A 25000-nucleotide genomic window follows, 5' to 3' on the forward strand; every position below is an offset into this window, starting at 1 on the left:
CAAAAGCATGCGCGCACACATACTATACACACACATAGTGTACACACAAGCAACCGTTCTACAACAGAGTTCCTTGGAGATCGCGGTCATCGTGATGACCCCTGCCTAGAGGGTCCTGGGAAATGGCCTGAAATGGCCTTGAGCGAGGATCTTTCTGACCACCGTAAACTTCCAAACAATTCAGCTTCCACCTAATCATCCATCATATCCGCTTCATAATTTTTTTTAAAGGTTGCAAATGAATTAGGATCCAGCTCCTGTGTAGACAACAGAAATAATTTATTTTCTCTCAGTCCCTCTGAGGTACTTTTTTTAAAATCTAAAAATATATTTAGCTCCATCCATCAATCTATCCATCCATCTCACTCCCTCCTCCTCCTCTTGTTCCCTCTGTTTCCCCCATGGACGTAAACTCACAGAGGGCCAGAGGTTTGGGACAGAAGGCCGGCCAGGTCTCTCTAGGCTTTGAGTCCTATCCCTGGGAAGAATCAGCTGAACCTGGAGGGACACAGCTTTTGGATGTGTCCAAGTTTACCAAAATAGCATCAAAAGCTAGCTAGACTGGGAGCATGTGATTGGCTATGAGCTCAGGGAGTGGGGATAAATGACAACAACACCATGATGATAAGACTTGAAATAAAATCATAACTGTGAAAAATGCCATTATTAAATCAACCACAATATACTCCAAAACAATCATGTCTGCTCTAGTAAAATGACATACTGTCTGTGAGAATGACATTTCAACATTTCTACTCATATATTTTCTTGTAAATATTGATGTGTTATTGTTTTTATTGTTTCCCATCTGGTAGTTCTGCACAGCGAGGCCATTGTCAAGTACAATAAAATCTACCATCTACTTTGGTATTCTGGTCAAGCAAGAATAGGTATGTTTCACTGGAATGATCTGTATTAACAGCTTGTAAAAAAATAAAATGTTAAAGTTAAAAGCCCATGTTAGCGTGGAATAAGCTCATGTATACAGTGGCTGCATTGAGATTAGCTGATTTGAGTCTAAAGGGAGCCCAGCTAAACAAACAACTTTCCCAGCATGAAGAGAGACTGTGTCAAACTACCATTAGGCCACTCACACACACACATGTCATGGGAATCAGTCATCCATGTAGTCGCAGCCTTGACATGACAGCTGTGGTTTCACTGTCCCGTCGGTAAGCGCTGAGAACTGAGGTGTTTATTTGAGTAGGATTTTCAGCAGCTGACGCCACATCACCGCTTCTGGATATTGACAAAAGAATCATGCTTTGATTCTGTGCTCTTAATGATGTGATTATAATACAAACTGTGATTTGGGAGTGTTTTTCCCACACTTAGAAATGCTCAAGAAGCTTGACAGTGGAGGGAATGACATGAATTGTAATACTGAGGATTTGCACTTTTTGAAAGACAGACAACTTGAAAGGCGAGTTGATTTTAAGGCCAGGGATTCTGCACCTGAACGGGCTGCTCTGAAAGCTGTCTTAAACTTGTTTTGTTTCTTGTCTCTTTCTCTCGAACCTCTTCTCATTTCAATTCAAGTCCACTGAGTCTAAGTAAGTATCCAGCTTAAAGATAAAGTTCAAGATTTTCACATTAAACACCTGTCTTCTTTTTCAGTCTGTGTGTGTGTGTGTGTGTGTGTGTGTGTGTGTGTGCGTGTGCGTGTGTGTCAGTTTCAGAGCCTGGAGAATTGATTTTTTTTAATTTATATTCATCATTGGTACTGCAGACCCTCCACCACACAGTGAGCATTAGTAGTCTATGCGGAAGTAATTAATCTCACAAATGCACACACACACACACATATCCTCCCTCTCAAATACACAAAAGCTCTCCATCACTCTGTCTCTAACAGACACACAAATACATAAACACACACACACACACCCGGGCTGTGTATCTGCCTGTGACAGGCAGACAGTGCGGCGCTCAGAAGAATAAAACAGAGAAAAACATCTGGTAGGAACAGCTCAGCCTGACACAGACACACACAAACACACACAGATACACTTCTCTGCCTCCTTTCCTTCCGTTCATACAGACCCATAAAGGGCAAAATCCATAAGGGGCACGACTAATCTGGTTAGTGACTGGAAAGAAATGAGAGGGAAAAGATGAGGGACTAAGAGAGAAGAGGAGGATGGATGAGAGAGGAGGGGAGACAAGAAGAAGAGAGACAGACTAAAGAGACAGAGTCAGGGAGAGAAGAAGGCAGATAGGATGACAGAAAGGTGAGTATGTGGGAGCTATAATTCAGTTAACTGTGATAGGTCAACCAAACCGCCTATCCATCAGCTTGGCCAATCAGATTATAGTATCGACATTCTACCATACAGCGGACAATGTTTCCATTCACCATGACCTTCTGTGTATGTGTGTGTGCTGCAAGACAGGATTAGCCATTAAGCTGTTTTTGAAGCAAACCCAGAGACACATCATAGTCTGATGTGTGTGTGTGTGTGTGTGTGTGTGTGTGTGTGTGTGTGTGTTTCTTTCATGCAGTTTTCAACAGATTTAGAAATAGGTTGCCACTGTAGATTAATTTCTCAATTAATCAATTAGTTGTTTGGTCAATAAAATGTCAAAAAATGTTGAAAAATGTCAATCAGTGTTTCCCAAAGCCCAAGAAGATGTCCTCAAATATCTTGTTTCATCCACAACTCAAGGATATTCAGTTTACTGTCTTAGAGGAGCAACAAAACTGGTAAATATTCACATTTAAGGAGCTGGAATCAGAGAACTTGTTAAAAAATAATAATCGAACCAATTAAGTGATTATCGCTCATCAAAGAGAAACAGAAAAAAACATCTTGAACACAGAATGTACCAATTACTCAACCCTAAAAACACACAACAGCATGCATTCCACAAAGAATGATGACTTCCTGCTTATCTCCACTTACATTTACTCTCAGGAAAAGGCGGACAAAAACATGATAAGCTGTATAACAGAATGATTTTGATTTCGTTTTTCACAATTTCGTAATACTGCAAATCTGAACTTCTCACAGCCTTGTAAACAGAAAGAAAACCACACTGGAATCTGACTTTTTCCTGCTCAGACAGGAAACATTTCTGTACAACTATACAGTAACACACTGCCAACATCCGGTAATGATTTATTCAGTTGCAGCAACCACAGTGAGACTAAGTACAAGGGTCTGGAGTTGTGCACATCGCTCGTGTATGTCCTATTAGCAGGCTAATGATGCAACTGTGGTGAAGGAGAAGGAAAGACACATTTAGCTCTGTAACCTTTAGAGAAATGGATTGAGAAATCACACACAACTTATTTTTGTACCTTAAGCCAGTATTTTTATTTGTGATGAAAACCAAGATAACTGCTAGATCTGGGAACACGGCAACATCGCTACGAAGAAGTCAGATAGGGCAAGAAACATCAGTGCTAATTCTAAACAAACTAAGGTTAATCATTTAGTGGAGAGTACCGTTTTCCTGTGCAGTCAGGGATTATTATGATTATTGTGAACAAATAAAGGTGTTTTCCAAAAACTGGATTGACTGTTGACTAGTTTACTATCTTTCTCTTTGTCTGACTGCTTGTGTTTCTTACCCTGTTGGCTGAATTGGTGTCACTCAAAGTCTTGCAAAATCAGCACACTCTAGGATTTGAACCAGCAACTACCACCTCACTCAACAGTACTAGAGGCCCAAACAAAAAATGACAACTACTGTTGTGACATTTAGTAAAGTTAGGCGGTCTTTACTCAAACTCTTTCTTCTTCTGTCTTACCAACTCCTTCTCTCGTTTATCTCGTTCCTGCCTCTCTTTCTCAACCCTCACTTCCACGTCTTCACCTCCTCTCTTTCTTCCCCTCATCTCTCGCTCTTTCTCTGTGGGTGCCAACCAGAAGTTACCATAGAGACCAACGTTACCATGGAAACTGTGGGCTGCAGCAGCGGCGGCAGACTTTCTCCCTCTCTCTCACACACACTAACGGATGACACTGATCAGTATTGTACCAAGAATATCCACAGCACATAGTCCTAATTACTACTCTTTTGTCAGCACCCAGACTTCCTATTGTGTGTCTGTGTGTGAATGTGTGTTTACCAATGTGTTGTCTGTGTGTGTGTACAACAGTGTGCTCTGGTATGTGTGAAATTGTCTGTTCGTGCCTGCTCCAGTGATCCATGTCATATAGCACTTACTTACCACTTGCCACCAGTTGATAGTATTGACTTTTAGTGATTCATTCTGTCACTCAGCACAAGCCTTTGATATCATAAAAACTGGCTAACTTTTGCTACCTTTGTCTCAAACGAATCAAAGGGAAACCCTGTATAAGCAGCATGAGCAGCAGTTATGGTAGGCAATAGTAAGGGGTATTAAATAGATGCCAAGGGGTAAACAGCTCATCATTGTTACTGTCTTTGAATTATTTTTCTTTGATCATTTCAATGGAGCTTGAAATTTGGGGTTAAGTTTGGGTCAGTGAGCAAAAAAGAAAATCTATTTTTTTGTGGTAATTGCTGCAGCATGGAGATAAATAAAGGCTCATAATCAAAGCTGGCAACGCTCCAGAGAACAGCTGTAATTTGATAATGTCATATTATCCTTTGAAGTGAAATCCACGACAGTGAAAAACAGCAGCTCTTAGGTCACTGTCTCAGTACTTAAGATGGCCCTCTCAACTCTCCCGAGCAAACAGGTATGAAGAGAGGGAATTTCTACCTGAAAAACACTCCCATCTTCTGCCCTTCACTAAGGACATCAAGCTATCAGTTTTTTTATAGTCGCTCAAGAAAGAGAAGGAGAGCAAAAGAGAACCTAGAGGTTGAAGTGCACTCACATTTCCGAATGTGGGTGGGCAAGATGAATGAGAAACGCTCTTTTCGCAACACCTACAGTACTATTGAGGTTCTGTTGAGAAAGCTTCTTAAAGTGATGTTAAGCTTTGATAGCACCTCGGGTTGTGAAACCTGATATATTGTCAATCATCTTTGTCAGCTGCTCTGGGCTCTGTGAGTGTGGATGGAAAAGGGTTTTCTGCTCTCTCCACTCACTCTCATCGCAGGTGAAGCAGGTCTCAAAGCCTAAATAAAGCATAAATAAACAGGAAGAAACAGAAACAGAGCTGACTCTGAGGGGAAGTTACAACTTTACCAAAAACACAATACATGCCCTGCATAAATAAGTTATAACGCAAGACAAGAGGACAATATCAGACACATAAAGGTCTATACAGTGCACATGTTATTATAAATACATGTAAGATATCTAGTCTTCAGCCACAAGGTGCATTTATGCAGCATGGCAGCCAATATTATCTAATTTGAGAAGCAATAACATCATGCCTAACAAAGAAATAAACACTAGCTTGAGATACAAACAATCCTAGCAGCCATCACCCTTGGCAACACTGTGACTAACTGTGACTAGGTAAGCTCAAAGACATCACAAACCTAATAAAAATATTCTCAAGGATTTCTGCTCTGGACGTGGCCTGTCTTTTGTCACTTTGAATCACATGCTGAAAAGCAACAAATCCGAACACGTTGGAAACATGCTATGAACATGCCCGCAGCACATGTTCAACACAAGTCTCATTAACAGCACTAAGATCCAATCTGTGGGCCTCTGGACCAGGATTACATTTGATTAAGGATTACACTTCTGTGTGTGAATGTGTGTGTGAGAGAGAGAGAGACCAGGGACATTGTATTATGGTCATCAGTAGCCTCTGACCAGTGTTTGTCCTGTATGAATTCAACAGCAGTGCACCGCCTCTGCTAAATGATTAGTGCCGCTGCTATTTAAAAATCTCTACTTTAAGCTGCCAGAGTCGGGGACAAACGAGGATTATAAATTGAACACCCTCAGCCATTGCCACCGTTTAGCAGTCTGTTACTGCTTATGGGTCCTTCGAAAGCACAGCTGGCAGAAGGCTCTGGTGCCTGCCTATTACAACCAAGTGGACAGCTCAATGGTCAGAAACTCCTCCATATCAAAGGGGGTACCATCTTTGTCCTTAAGGAAAGTCTGTTATTCAGCTTTAATTCTTTCATTTCTTTATAATTGAAAAATAAGAGTGTCGGCAGTCCCTTCACCTGATGTTAACAGGCATCCTAGACATACTACATTGTGATAGAAAGCAAATATAATACGGTTAAATAACATGAGTGGGCAACGTCCAATATCAGATAATACAGGTTGATAAAAAAAGCATCAGTGTTGGCATTGTTGATTCTCAACAAGCTATTTCTTGGCATTAAACCTGAATGACATAATGGAGACTCTCTAGCTAAACTGCATAGTCAGAGAGATAGAACATAAATATCAAAAATGTCAGATCTCAAGGACTAGTATATTCTGTTATACAAACATATTAAAACCTACTGCAGGAGGCTGCAATTTTCTGATGAAGGTGAAATGTGTGACAACAACAGCATTCACATCATCCTGAATTTATTAGTGTTTTCAGTGACAATTGAAACTGTGATGCAAAATGATCATTCACACTCATCGTGAATCATGACTGCAATCACATTATCTGTCAAAATATGATTTCTTTGTTTCGAGCATACCATGCAGCTCTAGTCATGATGAAGCTGAGGTAAGGTGATAAGGTTAAGGAGGAGGGGAGGCAGGTACTTTGTTTCCTGTATGTGGAATGTAAAAAAGCAAGTAGGAGTTATTTTATTTCATTCTTGCAGGTTGCTTAATCAAGAACTTCACATCATGTATTCCATTATTAGACAGGCAACAGCTAGCACAGGTGAGACAGGAAAGGGTTAAAAGAGGGGTGACGAGCAAACAGGAGAGAGAACGAGGAGAGGTGAGACCAAGCACAGGACATAGGCTGTCTGGGTGGGTCTTGAAGCCTTTATATTGAATGTAATTCGACTTCTAAAACATGTATGTCAAAACTAAAGCCCTTCTCGTGTCAGCGGACTGCAGGATAAAATCATTGGGCAAACACTGCTTTGTCCCTTTAAGAAATGATGGATAACCTTAAAGAGTGGATCAGGATTCATGCGCACACAGAGCCAGAGCCTACTGTGTAGTTTTGCACCCAATTCACATGCTGCAGACTGGATGCTAGTTTAACCTGAAGATATTGTAAAGATATTGCAAAGGTTTTTTTCTGCATTAATGTGGACAGTGGCTTATTAAATTCATTTCTTTTGTCTTCTGTTTGTCTTTTGTTTTACTCTAGTATTCTGAATATCAAAGTTTATAGAAAGAGAAAAAAAACTCTTGTTTCCAGGCAACAGGCACTGTAGCTACCAGATGAAAAAAGAGGGAAGGAAGAGAGGAAAGAAAAAAGGAAGAAGTTGACATAAAGAAAGGTTAATGGGGTTAGTGTGTGCGTGTGACAAAAGCCCTGATACACAAGCTGTGGCTGTTGATCATTAACTATAGTTTTAATGGTGAGTCCATTGTGTCTAGTGTCATGAAAAAAAATAGAAATCCTCTCATGATGGTGCAGAAAATGTGTGCATGTTGGCTGTAGTCTGTTTTTTTTCAGGGAAGATGTGACTTGATGTGAACTGATGCAAAGTGCTTGTTTAGGTGAGTCTAATTGTTGAGTGACAGAACTTACAGCACCCACTCACAGTACAGATCTACAAATGTCAACAACTGTCACATGCTAACAATGCTAAAGCTCTATGCACACAGGAACATGCCATCTAAATTTCTCTTCAGCTCACGCAGAAAATGTCACGTTTTTTCTTTCCTCCTTCATCAATTTTTCTCACTTTCACACACAGAGGGCTGTAATCTGTCCACCTCCAGGTTCGGCCTCACTGTCAACAAACACCATCCCCTCCAAAATGTCTCCGTGCAAACAGACAGTAACTGGCATAATGCATTTATTCATTGTTTCTTCATCTACTTCCCTGTAGGTTTGAAGTCTATCCCAGCATGCAATGGGAGAAAGAACCTGTACAGATCCATCACACAAACATACCCTTACACCCACAGAGCCGATTAGAGCCAACCTGACCTGATGTCTTTGGACGAGGAAAGGACACCCATACTGAAGATAAACTAAACATTTAAACTTGAGGTGTTGAAAGCAAGAGACAATATTTAGAAAGGAATGGTGAGATAAAGAAATATATAGACAGAAGAGAAGGAGAGGGAAAGAAACAGAGTAATTGGTCTAAAAATAATAAAACACAGGAGCATAAATCATCTCATATAGACAGCCAGGGTGTGTGTTAGTGAGTGTGTGCATAAATCTGTGTGTATGCTAGCTGGTGTCTGAGGGGAAGGCAACTGGTACCCTTGAGAGAGGAGAAGGAGAGAGAGAGCAGGAGATGGCAGGAAGATAAAGAAGAGAGCGAGATACTGTATAAACTGTACAGGAGGAGAGGTGAAAGGGTAGAGAAACTTCTTCTGTTTTCACTCATCCCTCCATCCCAGCTAACAACACACTCTCTTTCTCAAGTGTGAAATGCTTATGTGTGTGTCTCCCTCTTTGTGTGTCTGTATATATGTGTGTGAGTGAGAGTGTGTGTGTGTGCTGACTTATCACGACTTCTTCTGCCTCCTGCCTCACCGAACACGGAGACAGATGCTGCACGGCCACCCCGATCCCCCCCCCCCACACACACACGCGTACACACTGACAGCCATGCATTCACACAGACACAGATTTGCACATGCAGTCAGACACACAAGCAGAGGAACAAATGAAGACAAAGTGAAGTGACACACAAACACACAGATCACTGTAGAGCATCAAGATCAGAGTAGCTGCTTGCTAAACTGACAGGACAAGATAGATTACTATACTCTGTAACTCACTGCATGACTCATGGTCCGTGGTGTGTGTGTGTGCGTGGTTTGTGTGTGTGTGTGTATGTGTGTGTGTGGTTTGTGTGTGTGTGTGTGTGTGTGTGTATGTGTGTGCGTGGTTTGTGTGTGTGTGTGCGTGTGAGTCATCTAATGTGCATCTTGGGTTGATCGTGCTGTTGTGACTTATAATGAAGAGAGGGAGACTGAAAGGTGGGAAAGAATGAGAAGAACACACACAGTAGTAAATTAAGATAGTACATTAAAAATAACTCATTCATCACTTTATAAATGTGTTCCCATTTTAGATCAAACTGAAATCTTTTTAAGTCGGATCAAGGCCATGGGTCTCAAGCTTTTTCAAGTCAAGGAGCCCTAAGGACACCGAGTGGTCCCTGGACCCCACTTAGACAACCACTGATCTATAGTAATGACAATATGAACGAATTAATTAGATAAATCAACAGCTTGCTTGCATGATGCTGGACTATGTCGGCCTTCTCCCTTGTGATTGAAGAATGTCGAGATCTAAAAAAAGCTGTGGCCAAGTGTCAGTCGACATGAGGTGACCAAAGACTAAGATAGTGGGAGGCAGGGACAGAAAATCACTGTTAACTTCGGAAGGGACAACTACATGAAATTTTCCTCATGCAATTCCTGAAGGGGAAAAAACACATTGCTACATTTGCTAGTGCAAAGTGTTAGTGTGGCACGCTAGAAAATATCAGCTGATCGTTTGCTAACGTAAAGAGGGACCTGTAATTTAATGCAGAGAAAATGAAGAGAATTTCCCACAGGTTATAACTGTTAGCAGCATCTCCCCATCATTCTCTCATTTCATCATTTTCTGTAAAGCCAGCCAGATAAGTGAAGCTGTGCTTGTTAGTAAATTCTTTCATTCGCTACCCTCCCTTTCTCTCTCTCTTTCTACATCCCCTTTTCTGTCCATATCAGCAACGCTCCTTGCTTTCTTTCTTCTCCTTCTTCTCCTTTTTTGACCATTTGTTTTTATGCTTCTGTCTCTCCATGCCTTGCTGTCTCCTTCTCTGCTCTCTGTGTTCCCAATAAATTATCCTGACTGCATAACAGGAAGACGCAGAAAGAGTGGGATGAACCAAAGGGAGAAATAACGGAAGAAAATAAATAAAGAGAGCAGTACTGGTGTCAGTGCGCTAGTCAACCAATCACCCACTACTGTAATGTACTGAATAACCAACCAGACTTTTCACACGGTGGCTATCAAAATGAGACTCCAGAAATTCCAATTAATGCATTCCCAGGATCCTCTGTCTTCAATGTCACAGAATATAAAGCATCAAACAGTAAATTTCACTGTTTAGAGAGGCTCAATCTCAAATTACCACGAACAATAGCTTTAGCTTTATGTTTTGGTTCTCTTTTGTTCGCTGAGGTTCAGCTTGGTTATTGTTGATTGTACATACAGTGTAAAAATGCAGGCAAGCACACTAGCAAACATGTGAGATCAACTCAAGGACAAATAAACAAACAAAATGTAAAAGCCACTCGTGAACAAACACCAACAGTAACACAAAAATAAACTTTAACGTCATACCTGTGACACAAAATCCTCTCTGCAAAAGTGACTAAATAAACACAATTTTAACCAGCAGCCACAACGACAGCAACACATACACACTGCGCACACACACACACACACACACACACAGTGGGATAAGTGCTGTGTGTGAGAGGGGGACTGCATTTTGCCTCCTAGCTCTTTACCTACTGAGATCAAACACTGTGTGAGTGTGTATGTGCTCACAGATGTGCATGTGTGTACGAATCCCACTGTGTTGACATATGGTCTCCTCAGATATGATGCAGGAAGGGACCAACAGCTATGTGAAAAATGAAGCCAAGGGATATTTTAAACTTTAAATGACAGAAAACATTTCAAAAAAATGAGTGGATTCAACTCCTCTGACTGAAATACAACCTGATGTTTACAACTTTTGTACGCAAATAATATATCTATCATTATATTTTATGTTTTTCTTTCAATACTTGCAATAACCGGAGTACTATGCCTTTAAGACCAACACTTGTTTTCAGCTCCCCAGACTAGAAACTGATAGCAACTCTGGCATGTGTAACCGTCAGAAATACAGCTGCACTGATTTGCACTGGAATCACCAGGAAATATTGATTTACTACTTGTGAAACAGAATAACTTCCATGTCCTGTTGTTTATTTTTTGTTTTGCTTTTTCAATAACCAAAGACAAATAAAAAAATCCCTCAGTCTCTGTCTCTCTCTCGCTGTCTGTCTCTCTTGCTCTCTCTCCATGTTGAACTGGTTGTATTCCTCCTATCACGACCAAACACACCACTCTATCTCTCCGCAGAGCGCTGGAAAAAGCCCAGTCTGTGAATGAGCGTGTATGTTTGCGCGTGTGTTGTGAATGGCTCCATCATTCCTCCCCTGGTTAATGTCCAGTGGAGCGAGACCGGAGCACAACACTGAAAATGGAGAAACAGAGATACAATGGGAGAACACTGACATATGTGTGTGTCTCTGTGTGTGCGTGTTGATGTGTCGGAGGGGAAAAAAAGAGAAAATAATCTTGAGGTGTGAATCCATAGCTTCAAGAGCACTGTAACAAATATGTCAATTATTCCTAACAAGTTAAAGTGGACATTTTAGCCTTAAAATCTCTCAAATAAAATGTGGTCAAAACATAATTAATTTAACTGTATTTTGTTGCTTGTATTAGCATATAGCTATAATAGCAGGAATCGCTATCTGTTTGTATGTCTACCCATGTTCACCCATGTTTTGTTATTCATGTGCTGTATGTGTATAATTGCATCTATTATAGAAATTGGGGAAAAAAGGACCTTAATGGGTGACCACCAGTGTCGACTGGTGCGTCAACAATTGAGGAGGACAGGTGGAAAACCAACCCACCGTGTCTTGTTATTTTAAATTAGTCACTAGAAACAAAACTTTATAAATGAAATTAAGATTTTCTCATGTTTTATTTCAACCAATTACAGTTTTATCCCTCTTGCCTCTCAAAATCTGTGGAGGAGCAACCTCCTCTGCCTCTACGGACCAGCCTCCCATGGTGTCCACCTTTACTTAATTACTAAGAATCTAGCAGCACTGATTCATTTTGCATAATGTCATTTAATAAACTTATTATGCCAGAAGAATGAACAAAGAGTTACACATCCAGCTGACAATATCATTCGTTTGGAGTTGTGGTTTTGGCCCCATGATGAGTTAAGTGAAACATTCACCCTCCATTTACTGTACCTCTGCTTGGTCTCATTCGAACTAATCAGGAAAATATCTGTCTCTTTTGCTGCTAAATGCTCCACTATGTTCACTAGCTAATCATTACTTTGTTTGCCCGTGTTCGGTGGGTTCATCTGTTTTCTGAAATCAGCTTCCTGCTACTCATGGAAACAAGGTTGGAGCTGTGAGACTGCAACAAGACAGTAAAGTTTCAGGCAATAAATAACAAAACAATGAGCTAAAAGATGCTAAAAAACCTCCTTAAAGCTGAGGGAAACTGCAGAGCTGGAGGATTATATAGTCATTTGACCCCTTACGTGCTTCTTACAGTATGTGAATTACTGTTCGAAATTCTTTCTATGAATCTTATGTACAAAGTAATGTTTAACAAAAGGAATATTTGCGAGACTATAAATAATTTAATATCCCACAAAGACAATTTTGTGTGTAACTGTTTTAAAGTTAGTAGAAACTGACAGTGCTGAACAAAAGTTTTCCTGAAGTAGTTTATAAACATAAAAATAGCAAGAAAAAGTAGGGAACTATGGCAACTAGAGATCTCTGGTTCCTCTGTGAGAATTAAGAGTTCATGTTTTTCAGCAGTTAAATTGCTCGGTTGAAACTCAGGTGAACTATGTGTCATATGGAGCTGTGACAGCCTGAGGTGACCTACGATTTTCAGTCAAAACCCGCCATCTTACCCTCTGACCGACCAAATCCTCATTGATACAAGATGATTAAAGCTTGTGCAGTGCTCCTACTGGGTGCCATAGCGATGCCACCATGACACCCAAACAGGATTAGCTGCTAACACCCACTCCCCTGCTGTTACCATAGTAGCACTGTTGAAACAGCGACCCATGAGCTATAAAAAGACAAACTTAACGTCAAGAAAGCGAAAAGTGAAATAGAAAAAGAAAGTAATTAAGATAAGGAGAGGAGGGGGGAGGAAGAGAAAGGTTACCAACTCATCTTTTGTTGCTATTTAACATATTTGATTTGACTAAAGCACATTTTAGCTGACGGGTCAAAAAGAGAAAGAGCAGGAAAGGAGAGATAGAAGAAAGAGCTGAGGAGGACTATTAAAAAGGCTAACAGGGTTATTAATCAGGATGGATGAGGACAAAATTCATTTCTTTCTGTCTTCTTACACTGGTGAAACCTCAGCGGATCTGTCCTCACCTTGTCTCCTTTCAACCTCGGCATTCTCCTTCTCTCTCTTACTATCTTCTCTCTGACTCTGTGAAACTTAACCTCCACGACTTTTTCGTCAAACTGATTGGAACAGCCTTGGAAGCTGGCTCTGTTAATCCCATTTTCTCTGTCTTTTCTTTTCTTTCTATCTTGTTTTCTAATTGTCATGTATGACCTTAGGGATGCAACTGACAGTGATTTTTATTATTGACAAATATTGAGAATTTTTTATCCTAATTGGTTAGTAGATGTGGATTGACATCTAGTAACTGGACAGTATAATCGTACACCTACTGTATGATGTGTTTGTTTTATCCAAAGATTGTGGAACGTACAACTTGTCAAAAGTTATTATTGTTTTGTTTACTCACAGTCATGTAGAAATCAATAAACATGACACCAATGCAGCCCCAAGCTTATTGTGTTGACCCATTTTTTAAATATCTTATTTTGCCTTTCATGGCTTTTGATAGGACAGCTCAGAGAGGTGACAGGAAGTAGGATGGCAGAGGACATGTAGCAAAGGGCCACAGGTCTGACTCGAACCCTTGGCCGCTGCAGAGAGGACTGGGCCTCTGTACATGGGTTAATCAAGCATTAGCATTGTATCAATTACTTTTCTGTTTGTCAACTAATCAATTAAACACGGTTATGTAATTTCACCCCAGGGGTCTCTGAATCGAAGCAGGAAAACAAAAGATGTACAGTTGTTTGATGACATTGTAAATTACCCCTATTGCCAAAGAAAATCTATCTGACTTGACCTGACAGACAGAAATGTATGAAAGTTTGATTCAGGTCATGTTTAGTCATGCCAACCTCCTGCCTCACTGCCTGACGTATCATCTGACATTTCCCCAGGAGCTACAGCATCAAGTGACCACATGAAACGTACCGTTACCTTGAGTAAAAGCACAGATTTCTCTGGGTTTGAACATTGTTGGAAAAAATTGGGAGATCAGTACACAACTCAATAAAAATAAAATGTACATCAAAGGTGTAAAAAAAAAAAAAAAATGTAATTACTTTTTGACAAGCTATTAAACTTTCCTAAATCTTTCTACCATGACAAGGGCTTGCTGGCGCCATAGGCTATAGAGTACCACAAACACGTACACAAAGAGACAAGGATGCAGCAGTGATGTATGAGACAGATGGGGTAGAGAGTTCGAAAGAGTTTTGTGATAGGATTATAAGATGTGGCGAGGCGATGGAAGGAGGGAGAGCTCAGCGAACCTGCGGAGCATCACATTAGTTCAGGCAGAGCGCTGAAGTCGCACAAGCCATCAGCTGATCAATATCAGCTGACTCACTTTATATAATGTGACAAGCTCACTCTCTCACTTTCCTCTGATCATTCATGTCGCGGCTGCTGTGACTGGTTATGCTGATTTATTCCTCCGGCACCTCAGCATCATCCTGTTATGATTTCTTACTAAACAGATCTTGCGATAGCGTCTCTTGCCTTGTGCATTATGTATACTCCACATCTCGGTGATACTGTATGAGTCTGCTGGGCTCTTTTTTTTTGTATACACCAGAGGGGTTTATTGTGGTTCCTGAAGAATTTGTTGCATGCTGGTTGGTTTCATTTGGGGAGCATCTTCAAGGGTAAAGCCTTTTCTACATGAATCTAAATGTACAATCCTGACTCCCCACTGCCATCTATAACCAATATAATGTATTTCCTTTCCCCTTTCCTTCCTCCCTCCTGTAACCAATCAAATTATAGGAAAAGAAAAGTAAGTTTTCACTTACCTCGCTGACCAAGAGGGACAATATGTTCTGTTCTGAGCTGCTTGTGTGTGCTGTATGTATTTCTAACATCAAGGATAAAGCAAAGCATACACACACCACCTACACTCTCCCTTTCAGCTCAGTGGGGACCACAATGATGGATGTGGCTTGTGGCCTTGTTACACACTGTACAGACATGGTCATCATTAACGACATGAAAGACACGCACGCACATCTCAGACATAGCTCACTGTCTCAGACCACACAGAAATCACCTCCCACGTTCACCACAGCATAATTAGGGGATACCTGTGTGTATGTGAGTTTGTGTGTGAAAGCAAGTGTACGTATGTTACAACGCCACAATTAAAGGAATACCTCTGGTGGTGTGAAAAGGATAGAGAAGACACTTAACAGGAGAAAAGGGGAGAGGAGAAAACAGAAGAAAAGTGAGTGAGAAAAGGAGGACAGAAACAGGAATCATCAAGAGAAAAAGAGAGACAACAAGTTGACAGTGACAGAAACTAAAATTGAACTCTTGTTTCTGGATGATTCTCTTCACAAACATTTAGAGCCTTGCAGCCCTGCTCTTGACCTCCATATAAAACTTTGTTGAAATAGTAAAACAAGCAAAAGGATTTGGTACACTTTGGTCCCGAGGTGATCGGTTTGATGCAGCTCTGATGTGATTTTTTTTGACTGTGAAGTGTTTGGTGCTGACTGAGGTCTTTGTGGAAAAAAAAAAAAAAAAAACGTTCAGCTGGTCTGTGCTTTTACTGATTCAGGTAATGCTACAGCAGGAGTGTGACCATTGGTGTGTGTGTATGTTTTAGTGCACAAGTTTGACTGTTTATATTTTTCCATGAATGCAACAACAGAATTTCCCCTCTGGGGATCAATAAAGGCTCATCTTATCTTACTGTATCTCAATATAAAAATGCATTTCCAATGCTTGTATTGCATACCTGTGTGTGTGAGAGAGTGTGTGTGTATGTGCTTCCACCTTTTTACCACATTCATCACTTTATCCTCACTTTAACCTCAAAAGTCTTTAGTAAGGTAACTCTGAATAGACTTTTCTTTTAAGTCTTTTAACGCACTTGGAGTGCTACTCTACACACCCAGGGATGGACCCTTAAGAATAAAAAAAAAAAAACTTTTGTTGCTCCTCCAATGTTTATTTCATAAATCTCTCCTTCTGGTTTTGAAACAGTGCTTTGAGGAATGACTAATAACTGAAAACAAAGAAAAAAACGGCTCTAAAATGGGATGAAACAACTTTTGTTTGTGTGTGTGAAATTGTGAGTGTTGCTCCGTAAATCTGACACAAAACTACCAAACCACCGAATTAAAATTTAGGATACGATGATTAATGAGAAACTAAGGCAGCGATTACTGCACATTGCTAAGAGGTTTTCATGGTGTGGCAGGACAAGAGGCGTGTTAGTTTGAATATGTTTGATTATCTAGCTGCCTCCCTGCCTCAGTCATTGTTGAAGAAAGTTACTTCAAAGTGTCCATCACTTAAAACAACTGCTTCATGAAACAGAAGAAGATGAGATGGAAGATAGCAAGAAACCAAAAGGAAACAATGAAACTCAGATGACAGGAAAACAAAATGAAAGAACGAGTCCAGCAACAAAAATAGCAACTAAATATAGTTTCTGTTTTCTTCATTTAATAAAGTCTATTACCAAACTAAGTCAATTCTGATGCAACATCCCTTTAGTGAACACCACCCTTGTATGGTTCATATTATTGCTAATTCGATTACATCTATTTGGAGTAATAAGATAATTTCCTAGGAGTCAGTTGCTGAAACAGTTTATCTATGATTTGATATATTATGAGCTGTAAGGGATGATAGTGACAGAAGATTTTGAAAAAAAAGCTTAAAATGAAAAAAGTGTAGAAATCAGGGAGAGTGCAAGGCAGGAGAGAAAAGACAAGAAACTAAACTAGAGCCAAGAGAGAAAGAGAAATGAGTAACAGAGTAAGTATTCAACAAAAACATATTCTACAAAATGAATATCTTTATATCAAATCTCTTTACACGCTCTTTGCATAGAAATACGGCATAAGACAACATCTGTGCATACGTCTGAAGTTCGTCCTTGAATTCCTGAGCTATGATACACCATCTACAAGCTGACATGTCGTGATGATTTCTTTCGTGTTTGCTACAGTTAATTTTAATGTGACACATGATGCTGCCTACAGTCAAATAAAGTATGAAACGACTGCTGGGGGACAGATAAAGCCACATGGAGCCACAAAGATGAGCGAGAGAGAGAGAGAGAGAGATGGAGGGATAGAGGGGTAATAAAATTAGTCTAGTTTCTCATGAGCTCCTTCACTGTCTCCTCGCTGTCATTTTACCCTTGGTGTCACGTACTACAAATTGTGTCCCTGCTGTGTGTATATACGTTAGTGTGTGTGTGTGTCTGTGGGAGTGTGTGATGAGCCATGAATGATAATGGATATTGGACTGTCAGACACATACAAACACAGGCAGAGACACGCACACACTGTTTGGCCAGACAGCAGTATATCATGCAGATAGTCTGGATACAAGGACACACTCCGCCTTTCCCACTCCTTCTCCCCTCTTGGTCTGTATGTTTTTGTCTGTTGTCCATCTCTCTCTCCCTCCACACACACACACACACACACACACACACACACACACACACACACACATTTTTCTTTCATAGTTTTAGCAGCCTCTATTAGAACTTTCTTTGCAAACTTTCTCTGCATGTGGTGCCTTGGCTGTGCTTTTTGTGCATTACTGTTATCTGTGTGTTTGTGAGAGTGCGTTACATGTCAGCACCAGTGACTTGTTAAAAGCTGTTCTTGCACGCCAACGTTAGTTTTTTGATTGAATCATTTAGATTGGCTCAACTTTGGACCCCTTGTGGGCGTGTGTCTATCAGTGTGTGTGTGCGCTGGCCTCTCATTAACTTTCCACCCAGTGTTGTGATGTAAACCCCCGCTGAGTCTGGCATGTTGACCAGCTCTCGCAATCCATCCCTCCATCATTATCACGCTTTGTTTCCTCTGCTTTAGTTTTCTCTGCTTTTTCTCTGCTGCCTGCCAGAGGGAGGACGGTTCCTAATTCTAAAATTCAACATGTGTCTGCTTTATTCCCCAAACAAACATGTTTCACATTTATATGATTTGCTTGGCTGCTTCCTTCTTGTCCCCACAATTAAGCCTACAGAGTAAAACGAGAAATACACAGGTTTGCTAATTGTTGTGCTAGTTTGGGTTTAATAAACACTGAGGTAGAAGATGTTGTACAGTAGGAGAACTTTCTTCTCTCTTATGTTTTAGCAGCGTCCTGTACACCTGTATGCAACTTGCCAGATTTTTTAATTGACGAATAGCCAATATCCATACGCAGTGAGTGACTTGTGTAACTTGCAGGGTTCCTACACCTTTTCGATGTGACCATGTCAAAAAACTTACATTTCTCCTCTGCACATCTGTTGGGTGATAGGAAATTCGCTGGGTCAAAAGTGCCAAAAAAAAAGAAAAATCTACTTTAAAGTAGTTCAACCCTAATGAAACAGCTGTTTTCCCGAAAGTCAGTTCTCCTATGTCTTTCTAAAACATTTCCCCGTCATCATCTAAACGATAAAGATTGCTCCCAGATGCACTGACACAGCCCAGTGTGTCGATAGGGTAGTGAGTCTATGATGTAAAAAGTGCAAAACCTGGTGATGAGAAGTATTCAGCACCAACTGAAACTTACGTTATGGCATGCTTTCATGTCGCCCAGCTGGAGCTAGGTGTACAGTACACGCACTAATAATCTGATTATGGCAATCAAAAATACCAGACATTACCTCCATTAGAACGCTTAGAAGTATTAGATTTGTATTCCTGTGGCCAACGCTCTAAAGCAGAGTGTGTGAAGCTAGTCTCCTTGCAATATTTTACCTCAAAACAGCAGGTGTGGCTAATAGTGCTACTTTCTTTGTTGCAGTGTGTTACCAACAAAAAATCTTTGGCATGCGTTTTCAAGCAGTTGCCACCTGTTACAAAATGCTTTGAAAATAGTGAGTCAAGTAAAAGCAGAATAAGGATGTTTAGAAGTCAAACATGCCCTTCAGTACCCTTTAAAACTGGACGACTTCCAATATCTTCATGCAGCTGAGATTACTCCTACAACGAGCCTAATCAAATAAACATCATTACAGTTGTTTGTCCAAGGGTTCCACCTTACATGCATTTCTAATCGAATTATGATTAAATTTGCTGATATGCATGTAAACCTAGCCAATTACATACCCAACGAACACAATCACTATGGCAACTAAACCTCTTCCCTCTATAGGAAGCACATCTGTAGGACGATGTGTCCTTATGGTTCGCTAGAGGGTGATGTCACCTGGGTTGACCAGGCACAGAGTTATGCCTCTCTAGAGAGGACAAAGTGTACCCGTCTGGACAAGATGACATGCAGATATACAGCGGATAGGCCGCACAAACTGGCGCCATGGACACACTCCACCATGGAAACATGTTGTGGAGTCACACACACACACACACACATACGCCTGTCCTTCACTCTGTGTCCCTGTGCTAGGGCATGCCAATGACAGAAAAGTAAAGAGAAAAGAACAATCAAAGTAAAAGAAGGCTTAAAATGAACAGAGGGTGTATAGAAGGAGATACAAGAGGAAAGAAAGTAACAAGAGAAGATAGGGCAGAAGGATGAGATGGTCTGTGATGGCCTCTAATATCATTATATGGGAATGCTTTTATGTAGCCAGTCAGTGTAAGATGACGTCAAACATTAGCATCTGCCATAGACATCCATTTATAATTAGCATTAGCATGTGTAATTCTATCTAGACATCGGCTTATAGTACACTCTCAGAGACATCCGCAGAAAAAGAGTTTTCAATCATTATCTCTCTCTTCCTTTCTATATTTCACTGCCCCTCTATCTGTCTGTAAATCCAACATCTTCTCTTGTTTTCATCCATCTTCCTTGCGGTGTTTTTCATCCATCTGCCGTTCTGCCTGTCCTTGTACTGTATTCAATGCTACAGCTAGCTATTTATTCACCTCTCTGCCTTCCTATACCTTCCTCTCTTTTATGTTCATTACTTCAGTCTTTTCTTGACCAATCTGCATATTTGCCTTTTTTCAAATCTGTATCTGATACTGCGCCTCAATTCTCTGATGTCTCTGCGTCTGTCAGTCTGTGTACCAAACATATTCACCTATATAAACACACACCTCTCTCTCCATCCTTCCCTCTTTGCCTCCAGAGCATGCCCATTAGTTCTGCTTGCTTGGTGTTTGATGGAGCCTGTCCCCCACACCGGCACCCTCAGAAACCCCGCTGGAGCCGCCATGGAACCTCTGATTCATCAATCTCCCTGCAGCTGGCAGGAAACTGACCCAAGGGGCACCGTCCCTCCCGGCCAGCTGGAGCCAAGATGGCTGTCGGGGCCGTAGAGGAAAGGCCAGGATAAGGGAAAGCAGCAGGTAGAGGTGGAGGATGGAAGGGTAGGTGTTTGTGAAACTGTACGAGAGGGGAGGTATGTGTGTGTGAGTTTGTGTGTGGCACTTAGCCTTAGATACAATAACAGAGAGCACCTGTGTAGAAAAAAGACTCCTTTTCCCCCTCCCTCGTTCTTAACACAAACCCTTCAGCAGTGCTCTGTTATCGTGTGGACATCTCTCTCGTGTGTGTGTGTGTGTGTGTGTGCGTATGTGTGTGTCAGAGAGAGAAGCAAGCATGGAGCTAAAAGGGGATTTCATGGTATTAAGCTGATACACTAAAAGCACAGTAAAGGGCAACAGGGTTAATAAGCATTCAACAAATGGATTTATAGGGCTACATGTAATCCCCCAACATACCTCCCCACACACAAACACACAAGACGCACACATTACCAGGGGTACATACAATACCACTCCAGCTCTTAAAGAACATGAGGAAATAGGATGAGAGGCAACAAGGGGAGTATGAGGAAGATTAAAAAAAGAAGAGATTGGATGTCTGCTACAGCTAAATGTATAGATTTTTTAGCCTGAAGGTAACTCTTTGACAGCAGATTTGCTTGAAATGTTTGGTCCTAAAATACTGACAATGGCCCTGAAATCATAGATCTTACTGTATATCTTGGCAGACTGTGAGCAAAAGAAAAACATCCAGGTCGGCTATACAGTCGTGATGCTACACACTCACCTTCAGGAGCTGCCCGCTGGAACCACAGTCCTCTATATTTTGCCTCGGAGCAGCTTCACTGAAGCACAGGAGGTTAAGTGCCTTGCTCAAGGGCCACTTGACCACATTTACAGAGCCAGAGGAAAGTGCTGCTCACTCAGCTTCACAGCCTGGGCTTCCCTGCTAGTCTGGACACCCAATCCAACATTCTGCCTGCCACCACCTTGACATACTGCCATTAAAATCTGTGCTTTTCCTTGAATGAAAACTTCTACCTTCTTTTACAGCTGCAGTCTATTTCCCAGAGAAATATGCAGCTAGTGTTGCTGATTAAATCTTAAACTTAAATCAAAACAATTTCTCATTTCAGCACTGGATTAGTCACACACAAAAATGTATAGTCTTGCGTGTAACCTTAAACTGTGTATTTGCATGTACTGCACATGGACACAAAGAAACATACAGTATTTACGCACTGTTGACATAATTGCTTAAACACACAAACACACACATAAATCATTGGTCTCTGTGTGCTACTTTTCTGTAAGACGAAGCTGTGTGCTACTGCATTGATGAGTCATTGATGACACACAAGCACACACATAAAAACACACACTAAAGATCATTAAGTCTTCTGTTGTAAATGTGGAAGTGATTTAGGATTGGGGTTTTTGAAGAGTCATATTGTGTCATCTGCCAAACAGACTCCCAGAAGCATTCATGCATGGACGTATATACACACATGCACACATGCACAAACTGTACATGCAATGAATTCAAATACACACTTAGACTGAGACACAAGCACAAGTGAGCAATGGAGCTGGGATCTGTTTCAGACTGGCGGCCTGGGCTAACAATGGGTAGCAAGACCTGTGGGACACACAAATGCATGCACACTCACAAACACACTTCCCCCCCTCTCTTCCCCTCTCCCCCTGTGGGTAGGGACACATTCTGGGCCGTTGTTCAAAGCTAAGCAGGATTAGCTACATGATCTCGCCACTTTTTTTTTAAATAAAAAATTTCATATTTTTAGTGGGTTTTGGCTCATTGAAGCAGGAGATCTGCTTCAGAGAGAAGTAATTTTGGAATAAACAGATACATTTCAGCTCTGTTTAGTATACAAATTATATACACTGAAGCGAGGCAAGACCAACTATGGTGTATGGCTATATAATATGTTCACTATTTGGCAAAAGGTATACGGACGAACCGGTTCTGTACTTGTGTGGCTGTATTTCATGGTTCAGGTTAGGCCCTCAGTTCCACTAAAGCATACAGTGATTTATGGACAAGTTAAAGCATTTTCCAGAGAGTAGAGTGTGTTGTAGTATGAGATATTTGACTCTTCATACTTTTGAGAATGTCATGCTTAAAGGGACCCCCAAAAATATATATTTTTCCTCTTCGTAGTTGTAGTGCTGTTCACCCATCTGGATTGTTCTATGTGAGTTGCCAAATTTTGTCGATAGGGGCCATAGAGATGTCTGCTTTCTCTCAAATATAATGGAACTAGATAGAACTTTGGCTTGTGGTGCTCAAAGTGCCAAAGAAAATTAAGTTGAAAAACTCAACAGCAATGTCTCATTCCAGAAACCATGAACTGACATCTGAGGATAATCCACAGACCTTGTTGTGAGTAGTTTCATGGGCGCAGGCATCTTCTTGTGGACGTGTGGCTCGGTCCCTTAATAGCTTGGAATGTACGCATTACTGGCATCCTCTTTGACTGAGCTCTGGTTAACTATTATAGTTAGCTTAGTTAGCTAGCCTCTCGTCCATGAGAAGTAGAGGAACATTTATCTGGGAACCAACACCAGATTCAAGCCAGTGCCTTGGTCAAGGGCACTGACCAGAGATTTAACCTGATATACATATTTCTGTGACCTGTGTACTGTAAGTTAACGGTGCTAACCACTGAGTAGATCCACCATTCCTTGTGCACAGTGATACTTTTTCAAGTGTTTTTTTGCCCTTTGAGCACCACAAGTCGGGCGCCATCGAGTTCCATTATATTCAAGGCAGACAGCTCCATGGTTGATATCTCCAAAACTCGCCAACTCACACCGAAACAATCTAGGCTAAATCTGATCTAAAATCTAAAACAAGCTCTTTTAGTTTCAATCTACTATATAATATCATCTCATATTTCGATTTTTTTTTTAAATTTAACTTCAAATTGACTTATTTCAACTTCAAATCTCAACTTTTCTGAGGGTGTATTTTCTGAACAGCCTTTTGCAGACAGACAAGCCACAAGAACAAGTTGCTTGTGTAATAAAGTCATGTAATGGCACTGAGCTCATTCTAGCTCATTTTAAAGAGTCTCCTTGGAGAAGGTTGACTTTGCCTTTTAAAACCAGCTCTGGTGATTTGTGAGTCTCCTGTGAATTCTCGGGGCTTGGTTTCAGTGAAGCAAGCAGTAGCAAGATGTCTCTGCCTCATTTTATTTCACATTTTGTCCACTTTGTGTCATTTTTTTCCCTTGCTGTGTTCTCCATTTAGCCTCTCTCTCTTCCTCTCTCTCACTCTTTTACATCTTGAAGCTATCAGTATCTTGGCAGCGGGACAACAGAGAGGCAAAGCAGCACGTGGAGAGAACAGACCCACAATTCCACGGCCGTGTCCAACACACACGCATACACTGACACACACACGTGTCCATAATTCCATTGTGTTAACTAGCTGGCAGGAAGCCTACTCAGTGTTTCCAAGGCAACAAGTTTGTAAATTTAGTGCCATCGTGGTACATTGCCTGCACGCATGTGTGTAGATATTATATGAAAACAGTATTGAAAACATATGAAAAGGCAACAGAGACGAACACACTTGAAATCGAGTCTAAAACACTTTTGTTCTCCTTCTCTCTGCTCTGGCAACTCTGGGGCTTTTCACAAACCATTGCTCATGTGAATGTCTGTGTTAGCGACAAATACATACATGAATAATGATGTGTGAGGTTGAAGTCATAATCTTCATCTGTGATGCTTTGCGCTGTACATCCCAGAGATCATTTCAAACTCAAGTCTTACAGCTGAGACTTGCTGACATTGCTGCGTTTTCATAGGTGTGGTTAAAGTTGGAGGATAAAGGTGGCATTTTTAACAATGCTTAACAATGCGTCAGTCCATCTCTTAATACTTTTCAACTTCCTTACCCTGTCTGTGGTACTCAAACCCAAGCCTGTATTCTGTCATTTGTTGGGAACTACATTAACTATATCTTCTAGCCGACATTACTCAAAACAGGAGTACACAGCGCATTTAAGGGACTATTGACCATAGATTTGGTACTCTGGTGAGCATTAATTGCAACACTACACCATACGGAGTCTGAGTCAACATAAACTACAGTGCCTGTGTTCAAGATAATGATGGAGCATGTCTGCCAGTGCAACAGTGTTGCTCACTGATGTGACAATAATGGCGTCTATAGCACAGAGCAAGAAGCTATATCAGCCCCCTACACAAGCTATGTGTAGGTATTTGGTGACAAAGTAAACAATACAGAATACCATTCTTCTCCGCTGATCTTTTTCTTGTGTTTGGTAGGAGCTGTCACGATTTTGGTTCTGAATCATAAATCGTTTGAAATGAACTTTCAATTTTAATAATCAGAACAAAAAGCAGAACCGGCAGTTCTCCCAGTACCTTAATTCTTTCATCTCATTCGGAGATGTTGAGTTTATTTTCTTTTTCAGGGATCCTTATTGATTTGTTTGGGAAGAGGGTTTACTCGCGGGGGAAGAACTGAACTGGACAGAAGTGATAACATTACCAAAGATCCTTTATTGATTTGTTTGGAAAGAAGGTTCACTCAAGACAGATTTGAGAAATTGAACTTTGGAA

The 25000-nt window shown here is 40.9% G+C and overlaps 1 protein-coding gene across 13 annotated transcripts in view; it reads right to left on the reverse strand.

The window, feature by feature from the left end:
- cacna1c (calcium channel, voltage-dependent, L type, alpha 1C subunit) overlaps window positions 1-25000 on the reverse strand; it is a 193308-nt gene that overhangs the window by 79726 nt on the left and 88582 nt on the right. The gene's annotated exons all lie outside the window — the stretch shown is intronic.

Source organism: Pagrus pagrus, assembly GCF_965226575.1.
Source record: "Pagrus pagrus genome assembly, chromosome: 23".
NCBI lineage: Eukaryota > Metazoa > Chordata > Actinopteri > Spariformes > Sparidae > Pagrus > Pagrus pagrus.